General features: G+C 36.4%; 1 long non-coding RNA gene across 1 annotated transcript in view; it reads left to right on the top strand.

The window, feature by feature from the left end:
* Window positions 1-464: 464 nt before the first annotated feature.
* LOC128093640 (uncharacterized) overlaps window positions 465-20,805 on the top strand; it is a 76,204-nt gene continuing 55,863 nt past the window's right edge. Inside the window, exons 1-2 of the long non-coding RNA XR_008212654.1 lie at window positions 465-594; window positions 655-3,165. This is a non-coding gene — a long non-coding RNA (uncharacterized LOC128093640). The remainder of the gene's footprint in view (window positions 595-654; window positions 3,166-20,805) is intronic.

Here is a 20,805-nt window from a genome sequence, read left to right on the forward strand (position 1 = left end):
TGGTGCGGAACAAGGTTGGGGGATTAGGGGAAAGTTGGTTTTCAAAAGGATAGGGCAGCTTCCTGCCGGATCTGCAGCTGTTTCACGACCGAAATAGGTAAGAGGAAGCTTGGGTGTTTTATGGCGTATGTTTTGATGTTGTTTGTTTTTGTAGGACGCCGTGTATGCGGATGTGAATTTGCACCGGTTGTATTCGGTGGTGGTGGCCCGGGGTGGTTAGACGAGATTGAAGTTGGAGCAGATTTACATCCGCTTTCTAAAAAAGTACGATAAAGTAAATTTTATCGGTGAGGAGAAGGATCCGACGGAAGAGGGAAACGACGAGAAGTGATCGGAGGTGGTCAGCGCGGATGTTGCACTCGGTACCGGCGGTTTACGACCACCACCAGCATTATGTGCCGGAAGTGATGACGGGACACTGTGGGATGTCCTGAGGGTCCGCAGTCCATTTCTCGGTGCGGGATATGTTTGACGAGTATTACCGAGTAAAGCCGCAGGTCCTGAAGCTGTCGTACTCGGATTACTTCTAGAGGTTGGAGCGATATCCGACGAACCTGATCAAGAACATCTATCTGGATACGGAAGAATTCACCGGTGAGCATTGAGAATGTGTTCAGTGTCTAGCCAATTTAATTTACTTTCAAACTCTTTCAGCAACTCCCGCCCGCAAACGCTCAACTCGCGACGGCGCAACTTCGGCCGGATGAACTGGCAACATCTGTGTCATTCTCGAAGGATGACCAAGTGATCTAGAACTATCGGTTCAGGCGCTTCACTTCCCAGTCGGAAAACGTCGACTTCCTTTCCCGAATCAACACCCAATGGCCAAATCCTTCAAGCCTGATGATGGCCAGCAACGAGACCACCCTGTTCTCTACATCGCTGTCGGACTCCAAAATGAAGGCCGTGATGTTAAGCAGCATAAACAGCAGTTTTAGTATTAAAATAAAAATAAAAATAGAAATAAAATCCACCACATTTTTCGAAAATCATCACTGTAATGTTAAATGTTATTTTTTGTTGCCATAAAAAGTTTCTTGTTATAATAAAAGTAAAAAACTTTTACCGATACAACGATTTGTTCCAAAAATGCATGGTAGTATCAAAAACTTTCCAACTTTTAAATAGAAAAGTTTGAACTTTCTACGAATATTCACCAACGCAAACTTTTAATCCAACGAACGATCTTTTAAAATTTACAGTATTTTTTCTTTGTGTGTATAAGCAGTTCATGTATAAATGATCCAGGAAGCTGTAAAAAAAATTAAACGCAATTTAAAATAATACTGTTGCCACTGAACTGATAATTGAAAATAATTGAAATTACTTCCTACCCACGTCCTGCATCATGCACACCTAAAAACGTCAAACAAAAGAAAGACAAAAATCGCTGCTGCGCCACGAATCGCCTCCACTGCTGGCACTGAACCCGCAATTTTTGGAGTGTTAACATTCAAACAAAAAACATTAGCATTAATTGAGCATTAAACAAACATTGCCACAAAATCCGCTTTGTAAATGCCACCCCGATACTCTTCAAGAGGTTTCGCTTAGGGTAACTGGGAAAGATATACTTTTTACCAAAATGTCCACCAAATTTCCATACAAACATACAAAAAAGAACAAATCAAATCATAACAGCAATGAAACATATCAAATTTCAAGTATTCCAAATGATTGCACATCTGTCAACAATATTTATAAGGGGTTTCACATAAATTACACCAACAATAACGATTATTCTTGCAAAACAATCTTCAATCACCATTTCAAACGCACTTTAAACTGTTTGTTTACATAAGTAAATAATCTAAACAACACAACACTTCTCCCAACACAAATTTGACAACGGAAATCAGCAGCCGCCGATTCAATAACAACACCCACCGAAGCTCGTTGAAAACTGACTGAAATGTCAAATTCGAAATAAATTCCTTCAGATGCAAACCGCCACGGCAATCAGCCATTGGCTCGCCGCGGCGATTGAGGGGCGAACGATATTGAAACATTTCAGCGATCAGTTTGAACCGCCCAGGCGATGCGCCCATAGCACGCAAAGGCGGATGGAGGGCGGACGAAATTAAAAAATTTCAAACGTCAAATTTCAACCGCCGATGCGTAACGTCCGCACTGAGTTAATGTGGGCTGGAGCGGGATCTGTTCGAGTGGTTCCAAATCTGCGGCCATTGCCGTTGAATCAGCGGCAAAAAGTTGCAGAGAATACAACACCTCCTGGCTACAGTCAGCAACCGAGGGAAAACCAACCAGCATCAACGGATGAAGGCAGTAGTTTTCACCACAAGAACTTCTGAACATTTTCTTCGAGATGACAACAACACTGCGTGGTTGCAAAACTTGTGCGGAACAAGCAGGGGGATGCTAAAGGCCGCCAACTTGGGTGATTGAGATTGATAACGCGTGCAAACTGCGCACAGTGAAAACAAAAATATTTTTGTTATTAATTATTCAATTTCTGTTATAAGAATTACTGTAGTAAAAGTAAAATTACACAGTAGTTAAGTATAACGTTTCATGTGATAAAAGTACAACTTTTAATGAGGTCATGCTTAATAATCCCAACTTTAGTAGTTTACTTTGCAAATAAATTGATAAAAATCACATAAAAAAATCACTAACTTTTAAACGTACATTGCTGTAAAATTTTACAATTAAATTATTTTTTACCCAGATGTTTTCGATTCAATGCAAAAATGTAAACCAATTTTAAGTAAATATATGAATGTGAACAAATCAAATCAAAAAATCAAAATCAAATTATTCGCTCTACAGCATTGCCTTGGCGTTCTCGATTGCGAGATTCCTACTCGAAACTAGGTGTTCGAAGGCTTGATTGTTGAGGCAATTGCAAACCTCTTTTTACACCTTAGCTTCCATCCACCCTGGGATTCGAACTGACGGCCTTTGGATTGTTAATCCAACTGCCTACCAGCGACTCCACCGAGGCAGGACCCAGGGAGACGACTTCTACACCTGGACTGAGCTAACGACCTAACCTTTTTAGGTTAGTCCGGGGCCAACATTTACTTCCCGTCCGACGGAAGGCGTGATCAGACAAATCTCGTCTCGAAAAATGCCACCGGGACCGTCTGGGATCGAACCCAGGCCGACTGGGTGAGAGGCAATCACGCTTACCCCTACACCACGGTCCCGGCGGTGCTCCCAACGAATACAACCAAAATCTCGGAGCGTAATCAAACATTCGTTTATGACAAACGCAAGCATAGCATCACAGAGTAACACAGAGCGACCAGTCCGAAGAAATGTCATTTAATTTTTTGGCTACATAAGGTTTGCTGGTAGCAGGCGTGCGATGTACCTGCGATGTACCACAAAGTGGAACCAACAATCAAGTGGTAGTGGTAACTCTGTCTTACTCTGCGATAGCATTATGGTTCACTGGGTTCATGTCACGGGTAAGTCAGTGCTGATTTCTAAGGTTTAGAACTAGTTAGTCGCTCGAATTTGAGTCAGCGGGGCGCTAGTTGCTCATGAGGGCGCTAACAGTGCATAACCGTGATGAAGGGCGGTAATAGTGAAACCTTATGTAAAGTTGTTTTAATCGTACTAACAAATTAAAAACTATATATTGAACTCCTTTGTTGAATCGAACAAAATAAGCAAATACTGCAAAGACTTTGATTGAAATCTTGAAGCACAAGAAAAACTGTTTTATACTTATGTCAATCAATCTGGCACCAGTATCTATGAAACAAACTATATTGTTTTGATCTCTTTATATTTCTCCATTAAATAAAAGGTATCGATCTAAACCAGTTTCTCTCAGCCAGCTGAACCATGCGGGCCATTTAAGCAGTTTGCCTAGCAATCGCAACAGCATGTATTACATATGACTTAAGTTGCACAACTTTTTTGAACTTTAATAAATATTCTTTTCACGACAAATTCATTGGGATTTTAACTATGACGATATCATTTTGCAATTTAAGAATAGTAAACCAAAAAAAACACTTCGATAATCAATTCAAAAGATTTCTACACTATGTTTTTTAATCAACATTTCTTTAATTCAGCATTTTTAATTTTAAAGATCTCCAAATTCGAAGCTATTTTAAATTTAGAAGTTTTATAAATATAATTGGAATTAACCTTTTATTTAGCTTTAAATACGTTGTAACTTTCTTCAATAATTGTTTAAAGTTTTGAGGATTAAAAAATCCAATATTCAATGTTTTGTGGTTGAAATGTTTTTAAATTTAAGAAAATAATCATATCTAGTTCAATCATAAAATCATAAAAATAGTTGAATAGCTATTGATAAAAAGCGGATGATGAATAGTCTAGTTTATTTTTATTTGAAAGCAAAAAGTATAAGTATCATCAAATATTAAAAAAAAACATTTGCTTCTAAAAGGTTGGATGAAAATACTTCTAGTTTTTTTTTGTTTTTTTAAAATAAAAATAAAAGTTGAATTGAGTTCTTTTGTCAAGAATCGTACGGTGATCATAACCGCTATTATCCGAAAAAGGCTATCAGTTAAAAACAAAGTTGCTTCAATCTTGTCTCAATGTATGTTTACTGTTTAAAATTAAACTTCAATAAAAAAAAAACTAATGCAAATTTAATTTAAAGTTTTTTGCTAATCCAGTGACGAGATGCCCTAGTAACATTTTTTAACATGCAAGTTTTTTCATAGTTCTGAAAACCCTCATACGACCTAAACAGGATGAATACGCGCAACTCACGAAAACTGTCATCTTAGGGTCCGGCTGCTTTTATGGCATACTTTAAACCTAAAATGTTACTAGGGAGGTAGGGGTGGGATTTTTTTTTAACATACTAAGGCCGTTGCAAATATTTTTCAAAGTTCATGTCGCCCCCCTTCAAAGTTGGCCTGAATAATCAGGGGGCAAAAAAAATATTTTTTCGAAAAATTTCAAAATTTTAATGAAAATTAAAGTTAAATCAACTGAAAACCAGTTGAAATGCATTTTCCCGCGTTTATAATCATATTTAGCATGTTTGAACTCCTTTGAAAACATTTCTAGAGTTTTTTGTATTAGGTCCTATAAACATATGAAAGACAATAGTCCTTTTAAAAAAAAACTCTAGATATAAAATTTTCATGAAATGCCAATGTACAGTCCCACAAAAAGTTTTTTTTTTTCGAAAAAAAAATCCGTCATTACCTCGATATTTTCAAAACTAATGATTGGAAGGCAACTGTACGCCTGTAAAATGCATTTTAAAACACTTTTTTCATCCAAATGTTGAAACCGAAGCTTGTAATTTCAATTTTTATTTTTATTTTTTGATTATCCAAGTAAATTTTGGGGTAAAGTTCAAATAAAGACTCAAATATCATAATTCCGTTCGTACCCGAGACAAAATTATCCATGTAATTACAATTTTACTTAATATGATTATAATTTATATCTCCTGCCTGATATATATGATTGATTCATAATGGTTGGCTCAAAAGTAAGGTTTTAAAATATTCTTTCATTCGCCAGAAAACATTTCTTTTAAGATCATACCGCAATTTTTGATGTATTGATATTTAGTTTTTTAAACCTTTTATTTATAAATATATTTATTTATGTTTATATCATATAATTTTTGAACAATTTCCTTCGACCTATGGAGCTCAAGTTTAACCCACAGGAATAATTTGAAGTTTATAGGAAAATCACGGGTGCCTAATAAAATCCAACTTGATGTGGGGAACTGTTGGACATTTATTCTATAAAATATAAAAAGTAATTCAAGCAGCTTTTCCCTAGTTAACTTGACATGAAAACTCTCTAATTTTCTATAAAAAAAAAAAATCTAAATCAGCTCACGAGACGCACAGAAAACCTCGTTGGCCACTGATCTAAACTATATTTTCAGTGAAAAAATACATTAAATGAACTTTAATGGTTTTTGAACAAGTGTTCGAAACATTGAAAGTTTTTTTCAAGTTTTGAGTTAAATAATATCACTGGTATTTTTATTTTTTATAAGTGTATGTTGTTGTTTATATTATTTACGTGACTTTAACCTAGAGAGTTTATTCGTCACTTAAAATAAATAAGTGTATGAGTTTTCGGAAATTTAATGCAAATATTTAAAAGTTTAACAAATTATGTGGGTGTTTATCTTCTCTATATATATAAAAAATTTCGACGGTTTTGTTCGAACGCGAATCAGTTCAATACGGAGCGTCGGATCGAGGTGCTCTTTGTTGCGTTGGGTTCATATAAGCCCAAGGAAGGTTTATACGCCAACTGATTGACACTTTGGACACTCTGTAACCGATTCCGGAGCATCGGCAAATTGTATGGAGGAAGTTACGTAAAATCATATTTTGATCACAGGAGGCTGAATAAGCAAAAAATCAAAAAACGTCAACAAACGAAAAAAAGCAGAACGAAGTTTGTCGGGTAAGGCTTGTTCAGAAATAAAATTTTTGATATTTAATAGGCCAAATGTACTGTGACCAAATAATCAATCTTACACTCGATTTTTTCTTAAATTGTTTTTTTTATTCAATAAACCGTTTTAAAAGAGTAATTCAGATTTTTTAAATGCTTGCATTTATCTAAATAACAGGAATCACAGCAGGTAAAGTGCAAGCAACAATCTATTATTTTTAAAATTGCTGTATTTTTTTTTCAAATAATTCGCCTTAAACAAAAACAAGGACTCTGAATAACATATATGAAAAATATGTAACCTCAAATAAAAAGTTACCGAAACTAAATTTAACAGGATTTTAGCTTTCATTGAAAATATTTTAAAAACCTATTTGGGAGTACCCAATTATAAAATCTCATTGAAAATCAAAGATGCAATGTTGTTCTGCTTGGAATCGGTCAATATTCAAAAAAAGCCTTTAAAACCGAAACCTTATTTGTTTCCGCAACCTGTTAATGTTACTAGAAAAAAAATCCTCAGCATTTTTGTATTCTTTGAATTTAAATGTATGTTTGAAAACAAATTCAGTAAACAAAATTTTACAGATGAATATAAAAATTATGTATTAAATAAAAACTTGGAGTTCGAGTTCAAACGAATCCGAATGATACCTTACAATTTTTTATAGATTTTTGCAGCGTTAAAACACGTGTAGAATCATATTAATGATTTTTAGACTATATTTTTTATGACGAATGAATAACTCAACCAATCTTAACGATTCTTTTTTCCAGAGGTTTGTAAGGATGTCTAAATGATACTAAAACTTTGCATGAACGAATTATTTTTTGCACGTGGGTAATTCTCTACCAACTCACACGAAATCGGGAAAAGTTGCCCCGACCCCTCTTCGATTTGCGTGAAACGTTGTCCTAAGGGGTAACTTTTTGTCCCTGATCACGAATCCGAGGTCCGTTTTTCGATATCTCGTGACGGAGGAGCGGTACGACCCCTTCCATTTTTGAACATGCGAAAAAAGAGGTGTTTTTCAATAATTTGCAGCCTGAAACGGTGATGAGATAGAAATTTGGTGTCAAAGGGACTTTTATGTAAAATTAGACGCCCGATTTGATGGTGTACTCAGAATTCCGAAAAAACGTATTTTTCATCGATAAAAACACTAAAAATGTTTCAAAAATTCTCCCATTTTCCGTTACTCGACTTGGGACATGTCATTTTATGGGAAATTAAATGTACTTTTCGAATCTACATTGACCCAGAAGGGTAATTTTTTCATTTAGAACAAAGTTTTTCATTTTTAAATTTCGTGTTTTTTCTAACTTTGCAGGGTTATTTTTTAGAGTGTAACAATGTTCTACAAAGTTGTAGAGCAGACAATTACAAAAATTTTGATATATAGACATAAGGGTTTGATTATAAACATCACAAGTTATCGCGATTTTACGAAAAAAAGTTTTGAAAAAGTTACTTTTTGCGTTTCTCTTTGTTTCGTCGTCCGTGTCTGACGCGGGTGACCATGAACGGCCATGATCGATGACGACCAACTTTTTCAAAACTTTTTTTCGTAAAATCGCGATAACTCGTGATGTTTATAAGCAAACCCCTTATGTCTATATATCAAAATTTTTGTAATTGTCCGCTCTACAACATTTGTTACACTCTAAAAAATAACCCTGCAAAGTTAGAAAAAACAAGAAATTTTAAAATGAAAAAGTTTGTTCTAAATTAAAAAATGACCCTTCTGGGTTAATGTAGATTCGAAAAGTACATTTAATTTCCCTTAAAATGACATGTCCCAAATTTTTTTTACAGTCGAGTAACGGAAAATGGGAGAATTTTTGAAACATTTTTAGTGTTTTTATCGATGAAAAATACGTTTTTTCGGAATTCTGAGTACACCATCAAATCGGGCGTCTAATTTTACATAAAAGTCTCTTTGACACCAAATTTCTATCTTATCACCGTTTCAGGCTGCATATTATTGAAAAACACCTCTTTTTTCGCATGTTCAAAAATGGAAGGGGTCGTACTGCCCCTCCGTCACGAGATATCAAAAAACGGACCTCGGATTCGTGATCAGGGACAAAAGTTACCCCTTAGGACAAAGTTTCACGCAAATCGAAGAGGGGTCGGGGCAACTGCTGTGTGAGTTGGCGGAGAATTACCCACGTACAAAAAAAAAGTTGAACTGTTTTCGATCGCAAAAATTACAGATTTAATAAAATCGAGTAAGGTTTTAGGACCATCTAAACTTTCTTACAATTCACCTAAAACAACGATTCTCAACCTGGGTTACATGTAAGCCTAGGGATACGGACATTTGAAAAATATTACAAACAAAATACTTGAGAAAAAAACGGACCAATTTTTGGACACAAAATAACACAATTATATTTTTCCAACCTCCAACCAATTCACACAATTAGTGAATAACGGACGAAGCTTTATTCTTAAGACTCTTTAATCAAAGTTTCAAATGTTCTCTATTTTCAATATTGTTTATCCGACCTTTCGTTGTTAAAATATAAGTTTTGCAAAAAAATGAAATTTACGAAATTGAAATTATGGACCTTATTTTTAAAGAATCGTAAACAATAATGTAGTGAAATTTTATGATATATCAAAAATAAAATTTATGCTCTTTTGATATCAGTTGTGGCCTATTCCTCAGCAATGAAAGAATGGATCATGCTCAAAAAAGAAAAAGTAGAACAAATTCTCTACTATTCAATTTTGTCAGGGTGAAAAAGGTTGAACTTTAACATTATTAAAAAACATCGTTTACAAGGTATATGTGTAACTTGAAAACGATGGTCTTTATCAAAATATCACAAGTACTTATAAATGGCAAATGAAATTCTGAAATCAAAAAAGGTTTTGAAAATGATTTTGAAAGAATTTGGGACTGTTAAAAAAATTTCTACTTTAAAAATACATAGCAATGCCAAATTGTATGTAAAGTTTGTAAAAATCACAGTTGCTACTCTGTATTGACCAGGACCTCCAGAAGATACATCCACGAGCCGTGGAAGCTGAATGGGAGCTATCGTTCCTCGCTTCGCAACTTCTCAAAAGCCACTATAATGCTGATCAATACTGACGCCAGCCACGACTAGTGGTAGGGTCACGGGGATGGGAATGTTAGTCTGATACTTGAGTGATATTATTATTTGCAACATTAACTAATAAATTGTATTTTCACCAAAGTTTTATCTTGTAAACCATGATTAAATTTCAGATGTTCAAATGAAATATTAAACGCATTCTTACAAAATGTGTACACCATTAATCTGAAGTTTTGTTTAAGCAAAAAAACGGATTCGAAATAAAAATATTCACAAACATGTTTTCAATCAGCTCTAGAAAGAAGCCCTACCGGAATGGTTCAACAATATTTAACAATAATTAAATTTAAGTTCTATAAATGTCATCCCGGTTTATGGTAACAGAACATTGAAACAAAAATTTACAACAATTCAAATTTTAAATTTAAGAATGTAAATAAACCTTATTAGACGAAAAAAAATCATGTATGAATACTAAGGGGTGCCAGCAGCTTGGGTAAAACGAAAAGAGGTAACTGGCCAAGAAAAGGTTGAGAACCACTGGGACCTAAAAAAAAATGTCCCGATTCGTTGAGTTATGCCGGAGAACCAGCGAGTTGAAGTTGTCTTTCCAACTTTGGTGGATTGAATGAATGAATAGTTCTCATACCCGCCGGCAGCACACATCACACAGACGCCCTTGTTCAACCATCACGGCATTACGGGTATGAGTTGTCGCTGAATTAATGAGCATACTACTATTTTTTTTTCGAAATTTCCGAGTTACAGCAAAAAAAAAAAACTGAAAAAGAAACGTCAAACCGTTGTAACGTCACGGCAGAATGTTCATTTGCATTTTTTGAGTTGAATTAGCCATACAGAATCTTTACATAAAAACGGTTGTTCTAATTCGTAAAAAATCCCTTTTTTAATTTTCAGTGGGATTTTTTCTTTTTTATTTATATTTGATAATTTCAATTGATTTTATCAATGATTTTTAATGTGTAGAAAAAGGCCAAACTCAAGCAGTAATTTTCATGTGCTTTTCAAAAATCCAGTCTTACGTTGGAAACATCGCTTCAAGTTTCCATTTTGTGGGATGCATAGGATAAACATTGTTCAATCTACATGACATTTTAGTGCAGTTAAATCAATTATCTTGCCAAATATACAAAGTCACTGGAGAATTTCTTCTTTAATTATAATGCTTCGGCAAAAATACGCAAAAAAAAACCTGTTTACTAAATATTGTTTCACAAATTTTATGTCAAATTTAACAAAAGCGAAACATAGTATTTTACTTTATCCAATTTTTAAAAAAGTAAAGAAAGTTCTGAATATATTGCAAAACTATATTTTAAATGAGCGTTGACAACATTAGTAAGGTATTTTTCTAACATTGAACGAGAAGCTCCAGGAGGATGGCGGGTATCCAACCATCAACTCATAGTAACATAGCAGCCGTAGCCTCTTACTACGAAATATAGAGAACTTGAAAGCTATTTAGAAATAATTTTCCAGAAGGATACTCAAAACCCAAAAGCCATGCAATATAGAAAAAATTGGCAGAATTACCAGTTCATTGCAACTTAAATTGAGAGCATTTCAAAAGTTTTTTTAAAAGGTCCTATAAGCTATTGTCTTTCATATGTTTATAGGACCCAATAAAAAAAGAGTTGAGATTTAAACAAAGAAATCTAGAGTTTTTTTAAGAGGTCCTAATAACTTATGAAAGACAATTGCTTACAGGACCTTTAAAAAAACTCTAGAAATGATAAACGCAAGTTTATAAGAACGTCAATAATTAAAACATTTCTTAATAATTTTGGCTATTCAAAGCCACTCCAGCCGTAATGAAATTATTCATCTCAGCATTCAAAAATTATACTGATAATGATGAATTCTTGACTCCTATATAAAACAATACCGGCTATTGTCCGCTAGCGATGGTTAAAACGAGCCGCAAACCGTAAGTGCGAGACACGCAGAAATAATTCCAGAAGCTCTCCCGTCTCTACAGAGAGAAGAGATAAAAATACTTAGGCAAGCACATCACCACAATCCTGACAACCAACCAACAAAACAAACCATGTTGAACGGCAAACTAGTAAATCTAAGAAATTCAACGCGGCAGCGTTTCGCGGCGCAACTTGGCAACTTAGCAAATTTGCAAAGTGCTATTTTCGGACTCAGCGCCCTCCTGAGGGCGGTATAGTTTTTTACGAGGGCGCAGTACATTTTTAAAAAAAAATTTTTTATATTAAATATTTTTTTAATTTTTTGAAAAAACTAGGTAGTCGGTGACTACCCTTGACTAACCTAGAAATCAGCCCTGATCTTCCCAAGGCGATTTTTTTTTATTTTGCAAATTTTGGTACCTGGGTACCTAGGCGCCCTCTGAGGGTACCTAGGGCGTTTTTTTCAATGGAAATTTTTGACTTACCCCCCCTAGCGCCTTCCTGGGGGCGGCATAGCACTGTCATTGAGGCGCAGCACAAATAAGCAACTTGGCAAATTTGCAAAGTGCTATTTTCGGACTCAGCGCCCTCCTGAGGGCGGTATAGTTTTTTACGAGGGCGCAGTACATTTTTTAAAAATATTTTTTTTATATTAAATATTTTTTTAATTTTTTGAAAAAACTAGGTAGTCGGTGACTACCCTTGACTAACCTAGAAATCAGCCCTGGGGTAAGTGCCAGACACGAAACAAAAATTCTCTTCGAGCGAGATGATTTAAACCTAACAAAGCAGGCGCAAAGCAAAGCCGTGGTACAAGCAGAAACGTTGCTGGTACCAAAAGATTCTATATTATTCTCTCAGACGTCATTACAATTTGATTGATTTTTGTAGTGCAAAACAAGAAAAAACTATTTATTTTCTAAGATACACGGTATTTCTAAGATATTTTTGTTTTCGACAAAGTTGCTCAAATAACAAAAATGAACAACTCTCTAGAAGAAACCAATGCGCTATCTTCAATAGATACCGAAATAAAAAATAAAAACTATTTTAATAATAAATACTGCTTACGACAAACACAAAGCAACCGCGTCGTAGGTACAGGTAATATATTACCTGTGCCTACCAAGGGAATGATGGAAGGAGAGGAACCACAAATCCGCATAAATAATTTCAAGATGGTTCAGGTGTAAACCGAAAACGCGTTCAAAAATTAAAGTGGAAGTATAAGGCTTCTAACTGCTTATTTAATTGTCGGTGTACAAGACGCCGCACTGTTTAATCATTTTTTGGCGTATATTCAATTTTGCAGTCCAAAACCATTCATTGAATTGGAAAAATAAAATTCTTTGTCAAATTTTCTTTTCTTGATTTGTGTGTACCTACGTCGAAGACCAAGATTGTTTACTTTTTGCATAAACCTGCGGTTGAACCTTTGCTTGTGTTGGTTGAACCGGCAGCTCGATTATAGAGATATCCACGCGCGAGAGTGTGTTAGTTTGGAGTTTAGTTACACGCAGACACAGGCAAATCGAGTAGAATGATTCGTCTGTCAAAAGCAGCTGACCGATTCTTTCGTGACGGGACAACGTTTGTACGCATATGTTTTCAGTTTTTTGCTGATAACTTCAAAATCTGTGAGAAAAGGTACCAATATTTATACAAATTTGGAAAGTACATTAAATTTCCAATAAGATTCACTCCAGCAAACATTTAAAAACACAAAGTTTGAGTCAAGAGAGTTACAAATGTAGCGTGACGGGACAACATCGTACAATTGGATCATTTTGATTTTCATACACAAAAGTGAAGAACTCTGCTCTCCTAGTAAGTTTTTGGAAAAACCCTTTTTTACAGTTGTTTCTAAAATGAAAAACGAAGATTTTGCTTACTGGATCACCCAATTTCGTCAAATTTTGTTGATTTGACAGGTACTTCTTTTGGTGACGGGACAACGCAGATATTTTGCAAAAGAGGGTTTTGCTCGCGTTGTCCCGTCACGAAATGAAGCAATTGTGAAAATCTCTACTGACTAGTCAACTTTAACTAATTTGGGGTCGCTGAGCTCGAATATGACTCCTAGAATACTCCAAAGTATTCAGGGAATGTGCAATCCAAGATGGCGCCCAATATGGCGGTGCTAGAATATTCGATATTTTATAAAGAAATGTAACCGGCAATGAACAGGTCTAATTTAACAAAGGGTTGCTGAACTCGAATATGAGCTCTAGAATATTCCAAAATACTCAGGGATGTGCAATCCAAGATGGCGGCCAATATGTCGAAGCTAGAAAATTTGATTTTTTTTTCAGATGTGTAACAGGCAATCAATGGGTCAAATTCAACTAATTTGTGGTCGCTGAACTTGAATATGTGCCATAGAATACTCTAAAGTACTCAGGGAATGTGCAATCCAAGATGGCGGCCAATATGGCGAAGCTAGAAAATTTGATTTTTTTGTTCAGGGTTGTAACAGGAAATCAACGGGTCAAATTTAACTAACTTGGAGTCGCTGAACTCGAATATGAGCCATATAATACTCCAAAGTACTCAGGGAATGTGCAATCCAAGATGGCGAAATTAATTAAATTTGACCTGTTGACTGCCTGTTACATTTCTGTATAAAAATTTCCAATATTCTAGGTTCGCCATCTTGGCCGCCATCTTGGATTGCACATTCTCTGAGTACTTTGGAGTATTATATGGCTCATATTCGAGTTCAGCGACCCCAGATTAGTTAAATTTGACCCATTGATTGCCTGTTACACATCTGAAAAAAAAATCAAATTTTCTAGCTTCGACATATTGGCCGCCATCTTGGATTGCACATCCCTGAGTATTTTGGAATATTCTGCCGCCATATTAGACGCCATCTTGAATATCTCGCTTCCCTTTGAGACCCGAGAAATGAGCATCTTTTTTTGAATTCGTGCCTTGACCAAAAAATTGGCGTGACGGGACAACGCAAACTTGCGTCAGCCGTAACTCTGGATCCTTTTGGCCAATTTTCGATTTCTATAATAAGCATTTTAAAGGGTTTTTTGAGTACGAAGAGAATCCAAAATATGATGCAAAACCGATTTCACGAACTATTGCAAATTAAACTATTGTCATTTTTCGGGACAACGCTTCCATATACCCCCTTTTCAAATGTCCTGTATAATTTTATACCTACAGAATCTGCTTCTGTCAATAAGAGGGCTTATAAAAGAGTCATTTTACTATAAAATACCGTTTAGATTGATTAAATATCTGCATTCCTTCCATTAATTTGAGCTATTATTTAAAACAGTTGGGAAAATTAAAAATTCCCAGCGTTTATACATTTTACAACATCTGCTCACATATATGTTTAGAATAGGAACTTTGGTGTGGAAATATGTTTTTTGTGTGGTTCAAATAGTGGGAAAACATGGAAAATTATCAGAACCATCCAAAGTTCAACTTGAAAAAATTACTGCTTGGTAAACAAGTGCTAAGAATCGGTCAGCTGTGTCCTTTGTTATACCACGAGCACGTGGTAAACAGCTGGTTTTTACAGGCGACTAGTCTACTCGATTTGCCCATGTCTGCGTAAATATAGTGTAAACAAAATCAGCTGCTTGAAATTCAGCCAATCACAATCGATCAAAACCAAAACAATACTTTAAATACGAATACTAACACAGAATCATGGTGTGCGTGAGAGAAACCGTGGAGATCTCTATGTTGCACCCAGCCCGACCACTACGTATCCACCGATAGACGGTAGTGTGGGCCTCGTCGGAGCTCGTCAGTTAAAAACTTAAACTCTTTTTTCATTGTTAATAGATGTGTGCCCGTAAGCGGTAAACCCGTAAACTTCACAGCAATCGGAGACAAAGTTTTTTTTAGAAGATGATTCATTGCCTCTAATGTTGCCATATCAGCACTTTGACGTTCAATTACAGCTCATTAAACGCGTTTTCAACTGAAATCTGGTGAAAAATAGTTCAATAGGAAGTAAGCAAGCAAGTTTCTATAAACAGTTTTCTAAAATAATTTGTTTAAATAGTGAAAATCAGCAAATTGGATGGAGTTAGGAGCGAGTGCTTAACCTGCCAAACATACGAGAATTTCCCCTACTGCTTTCACCGCAACTTATGACCAAACTAGAAGAATTTTTCCCATGCGCACAGTTGGCTTAAAATGAAACAAAGTTGAATACAATGAAGATTCATTTCTTAAGGGCAGTGTTGCAAATGAGTGATAGAAAAGCTATCAATAGATTATCTCTGCACCAAAAATATCCGAGAGTATAGCGGCCTTCACTATAGCTTATGAGATCTCTTCTTGTGTCTCGTGATTCCCAGCGATGTCATTCTCTCTCTATCACTCCTCCCCTTTTCCTCGACTATGCGCTCTCACCGCTGAGTCTCTCAATCTCTCCGAAAACTGCAATGAGAGAACGCGAGATGGCGATTAGGAGCCGACCACGCATGACGTCCCGTTAAACTGCGTTTGCGAAATTCGTTTTGTGGCGGCTTTTGTGGTTACACGCTGTTGCGGTAGGATGATCGTGGAAGCGGGAGTGAGAGAGAAACGGAAAATGTCAATCGCGAGTGGGTAAACACGAAAACGTGTTCGGTTATGTTCGGCGCTGAGGGTTTCAATGAGGAGTGAAGAGCAGTTGTATTTGAGGCATGATTATTCAGGCGGGATAATTGTGGTTGCTGAGAGCTGATATTTTGATATTTTAACAACCCTGCTTAAGGGAGAATTCAAGTGATTTATTATCAGTAAAATCAAGATGAGTAGTTTAAAACCGATTTTTATTTAACGCAGCATTGCTTCAAATGCATCATCAGCAATCGACGGATCAGATGTTGAGGTTGTGGGCGAAAGATCAGCGGTGACACCAGATTGTACATCATGTCGCTCCTTGGACTGCTTAAGGCTTTTGGCAACCCTGAGGATATGGTCTGTAAAAAAATAATTTTCACAAAATAAAAAAAAAAACATAAAAAATTCTAGCCTGCCATTCAATAAAAATAGTTTCAAGACTGGAAAATCTAGTCAAGCACTTTTCAAATGCATAAAAATATATATATAAGGAACCCCTACAAAAATTTTGAGCCCGATCGGAGAACTTTTTTTTCGGCTTGTACCCTTTTCAAATGGAATTGCTGTATATATACAGCAATTCCATTTGAAAAGAGCCTAAACCAAAAAAAAAGTTCTCCGATCGAGCTCAAAAATTTTCTGGGGGTTCCTTGGCCAAAATAATTAGACCCGTATTTTTTTGTTTGGCCATTAGGGTGGCCTACATCGTGCTAGGGTGGTTCGAAAAATGGCAATTTTCGTCATTTTTCGCAAAAACCACTTTTTTCTAAAAATCATATCTCCGCGCCATTTCATCCGATTTTAGCTGTCTTAGATGCAAAAGAAAGGTGATGAGTTTGGCTATTTGGGAAAAATAGTAAAAAGTTCCAAAAATCTCGCTTAACTATTGAAAAAGTCGTATGAAAACTTAAAATGGCGTTTTGACCGTGTCTGGACCAAAGAGCCTATGTCTGAAAATATTTTTATCGGATTCCTCGGAAAATTTCACATAACATTTCAAAAAATTGGCGATGTCGAACCGTACGTTTTGGAGATACGATTTTTTGAAAATAAAAACTGCGTTTTTCGACGCGCCACGCGCAAAAACGGGAAAATGACGAAATCGGCAAAAAATCAACTTTTTCCACTAAAACTGCGATAACTTTAAAATTTCAGCGATGACCTATAGATGTTATGGTACCAAAAGTTGCGTCTTTCAATTACAAAAATTTTGATACCCAAACATCTATAGGTCATCGCTGAATTTTTAAAGTTATCGCAGTTTTAGTGAAAAAAGTTGATTTTTTGCCGATTTCGTCATTTTCCCGTTTTTGCGCGTGGCGCGTCGAAAAACGCAGTTTTTATTTTCAAAAAATCGTATCTCCAAAACGTACGGTTCGACATCGCCAATTTTTTGATATGTTATGTGAAATTTTCCGAGGAATCCGATAAAAATATTTTCAGACATAGGCTCTTTGGTCCAGACACGGTCAAAACGCCATTTTAAGTTTTCATACGACTTTTTCAATAGTTAAGCTAGATTTTTGGAACTTTGTACTATTTTTCCCAAATAGCCTAACTCATCACCTTTCTTTTGCATCTAAGACAGCTAAAATCGGATGAAATGGCGCGGAGATATGATTTTTAGAAAAAAGTGGTTTTTGCGAAAAATGACGAAAATTGCCATTTTTCGAACCACCCTAGCACGATGCAGGCCACCCTAATGGCCAAACAAAAAAATACGGGTCTAATTATTTTGGCCAAGGAACCCCCAGAAAATTTTTGAGCTCGATCGGAGAACTTTTTTTTTGGTTTAGGCTCTTTTCAAATGGAATTGCTGTATATACAGCAATTCCATTTGAAAAGGGTACAAGCCGAAAAAAAAGTTCTCCGATCGGGCTCAAAATTTTTGTAGGGGTTCCTTGGCCAAAATTTTCATATGAATAAGACGATTTTTTTTGTTTGGCCATTAGGGTGACCTACACCATGCTAGGGTGGTGCCAAAAATTGCAATTTTCGTAAATTTTCGCAAAACCACCTTTTTAAAAAAAATCATAACTCCGCACCATTTCAACCGATTTTAGCTGTCTTAGATGCAAATGAAAGGTGATTGGCCATTCAAGGAAAAATAATTTGAAGACCGATAAATCTAGCCAACGCTAAACGTCAAAGCAACTTTTTCAAAACAACAAAAGATTTTTGTGGAATTGAGTTTGTTTCAACGCAAAGTCGGCGTTGATTATATTCAACAAAAAATTTGTTGAATCAAACCTCGTACAGGCTGATCGTACAACATATTTTTCTGCATGTATATATTGTAGCGTTCAAAATTGGAACAGTTACTTATTTTTGCCAAAAATCGAGTCAGGGAATATCCCTAATGTCAACACATTTCGGCCAAGGAATCACCAGTAATATTTTGAGCTCGATCCGAGCACTTTTGATTTATTTTTCCATCTTTCATATGAAAATGTTGTTTGAGAGGATCAATTTTTTTTTTATATTTTTAAACTTTTTGCCTTTGTTTTATCCGCTTTGTCTTTGAAGAAAGGCGACATGAAGAACGACCAGCGGTGATCAAATAGGAGAGCAGCTTTGAAAGCGTTGCTTTCGTAGAGGGATTGTGTCCGTTTCTTAAGCGTTGCAAGAAGACCGGCAACAAAGCGATTATCCAAGGGTCAGGTTGAATTTCAGCCTTTTCAAAATGCACAACATATCGCCCATCAACAGGTCAGGCTTCTGGAAGCTTTTTGTAGCTGCGTGAAGAAACTTGTACGCAGAAACAAAGTGCTCCATAATGCTCCAATCCTCCTTCTCCAGTTTCAACGGCGCGCATTTCTTGCCGATCTCCACGTAAAAGTCCTTGTATGAGAATACGCTGTCGATCATCTCAAATGTCGATCCCCATCTTGTCACCACATCGATCTTGGGCAGGGCAATTTTCCCCAGCTTAAACAATCCCCTGAACTCGGTCCTCTTAGCGACTTTAACAATCGAACGCACCTTATCGAGCCAGTTAGAAGTTTCGTCATCCATGGTGTCCTTAAAGATGAGGTTCAGCGTATGAGCCCCACAGCACACGCTTTCCAAGAAGCTATCATGGCCGTGCTGGAAGATCGTATCGACTTCCTCCAAAATCTCGTCAAGCTCCAAGTCCATCGTAGAATCAACCGAATCCTCTTCCTCACAGCAGGTTTCATCACAATTATCAGATGTTCCGTTCAGAAGATCGCTATGAGCATTGCTGCAACTCTCCGCTTGTTCCTGATCCTGTTTCATGCGACTAGAGCAATTAAGCATATTTTTGCCCCTGTCGGTGTTTACGGCGTAGACCTTCTGGATGGTTGAACCGTACGACTCGAGCACACCATCAATAGGGTAGGGTAGTCATCAATGAGACACTTTTGGTTTTTAAACTTCAGCGATTTTTGTATTTTTTTCATTACCATGTTTTAAAGAGCTTTTTGGTGCATTTTCTTTCTTTTAATTTGTTCTAACATTAAGCATAAGCATAAGCATAGGTGCCCACGCAGTTGCTACTCCGTTATTGACCAGGACCTCCAGAAGTTACATCCACGAGCCGTGGAAGATGAGTGGGTGCTATCTTTCCTCGCTTCGCAACTTCTCAAAGGCCCCTATCATGCTGATCAATACCGGCGCCGGCCACGACCAGTGGTAGAGTCACGGGGAAGTGGATGGGAATGTTAGTCCGATACTTGAGTGATAGAGACCGCCCAATCGACTGCTTCTCCGACAAAGTATCACATGAGTTTTGAGGGGGTTAGTAGATGGGTATGAGGTCAGGATTCACGAGTGGCAGTGATGTGACCATGAGCATTTTGTTTATCGGTTGAAATTTTTTAAATCTTAGGCAGCCGGCTGCGGAAAGATATATAATTGATTATTTAAAATGGTTTATTTTTATCGTACGCGTGCCAGCCGAGCAGTAATGCTATGGGCTGGACTTATCAGTATATTTTTACTGTTTTTACAATTTAGATAACGCGAGCAAATTTCAAAAATAGTAAATGAATGACGCTTTACTCTTCATAAAATCGATAGTTTGATGAGTTAATACTAAAACTGAAAGTTGGAATAATTTTGTACGATCATTTACGACGAAAATTATCGCGAGAAAACAGGACTGCGCGTCCCCAGAAGCACTTCACTTATGAAGGCATTATTCAATTATTATGACCAATCACCCCATGCACACAAACAGCGACACAAAAGAGACGAAAATTATCGCGAGAAAACAGGACTGCGCGTCCCCAGAAGCACTGCACTTATGATGGCATTATTCAATTATTATGACCACCCCATGCACACAAACAGCGACACAAAAGAGACGAAAATTATCGCGAGAAAACAGGACTGCGCGTCCCCAGAAGCACTTCACTTATCTTTCTTTTAATTTGCTCTAACATTGACCAAAATATGACATCGATCTGACGTCTACAGCCAGAGTTATTCAACTGTCTCATTGTAGACGCACTTGGCAGGAACAATGAGACACTCTACAAAAATCAATACTTTTCTAGTAAAACATCATGTTTTTATAATGTTTCATTGCAGGTGACTTGCTTCGAATATTTTCAAGCAATTTTGTCAACATGAAACTTCAATTAACAAAAGTTATACTGAAAAGTATTTAAATTTTGTAAAATCCATATATTTTACCAAATAACTTTATATTTTTGGATAAGGGTCATTCTCCGCCAACTCACACAGCAGTTGCCCCGACCCCTCTCCAATTTTCGTGAAACTTTACTCAAAGGGGTAATTTTGGTCCCTGATCACGAATCTAAGGTCCATTTTTCGATATCTCGTGACGGTGGGGCGG

Source organism: Culex pipiens, chromosome 1, assembly GCF_016801865.2.
Source record: "Culex pipiens pallens isolate TS chromosome 1, TS_CPP_V2, whole genome shotgun sequence".
Classification (NCBI taxonomy): Eukaryota; Metazoa; Arthropoda; class Insecta; order Diptera; family Culicidae; genus Culex; species Culex pipiens.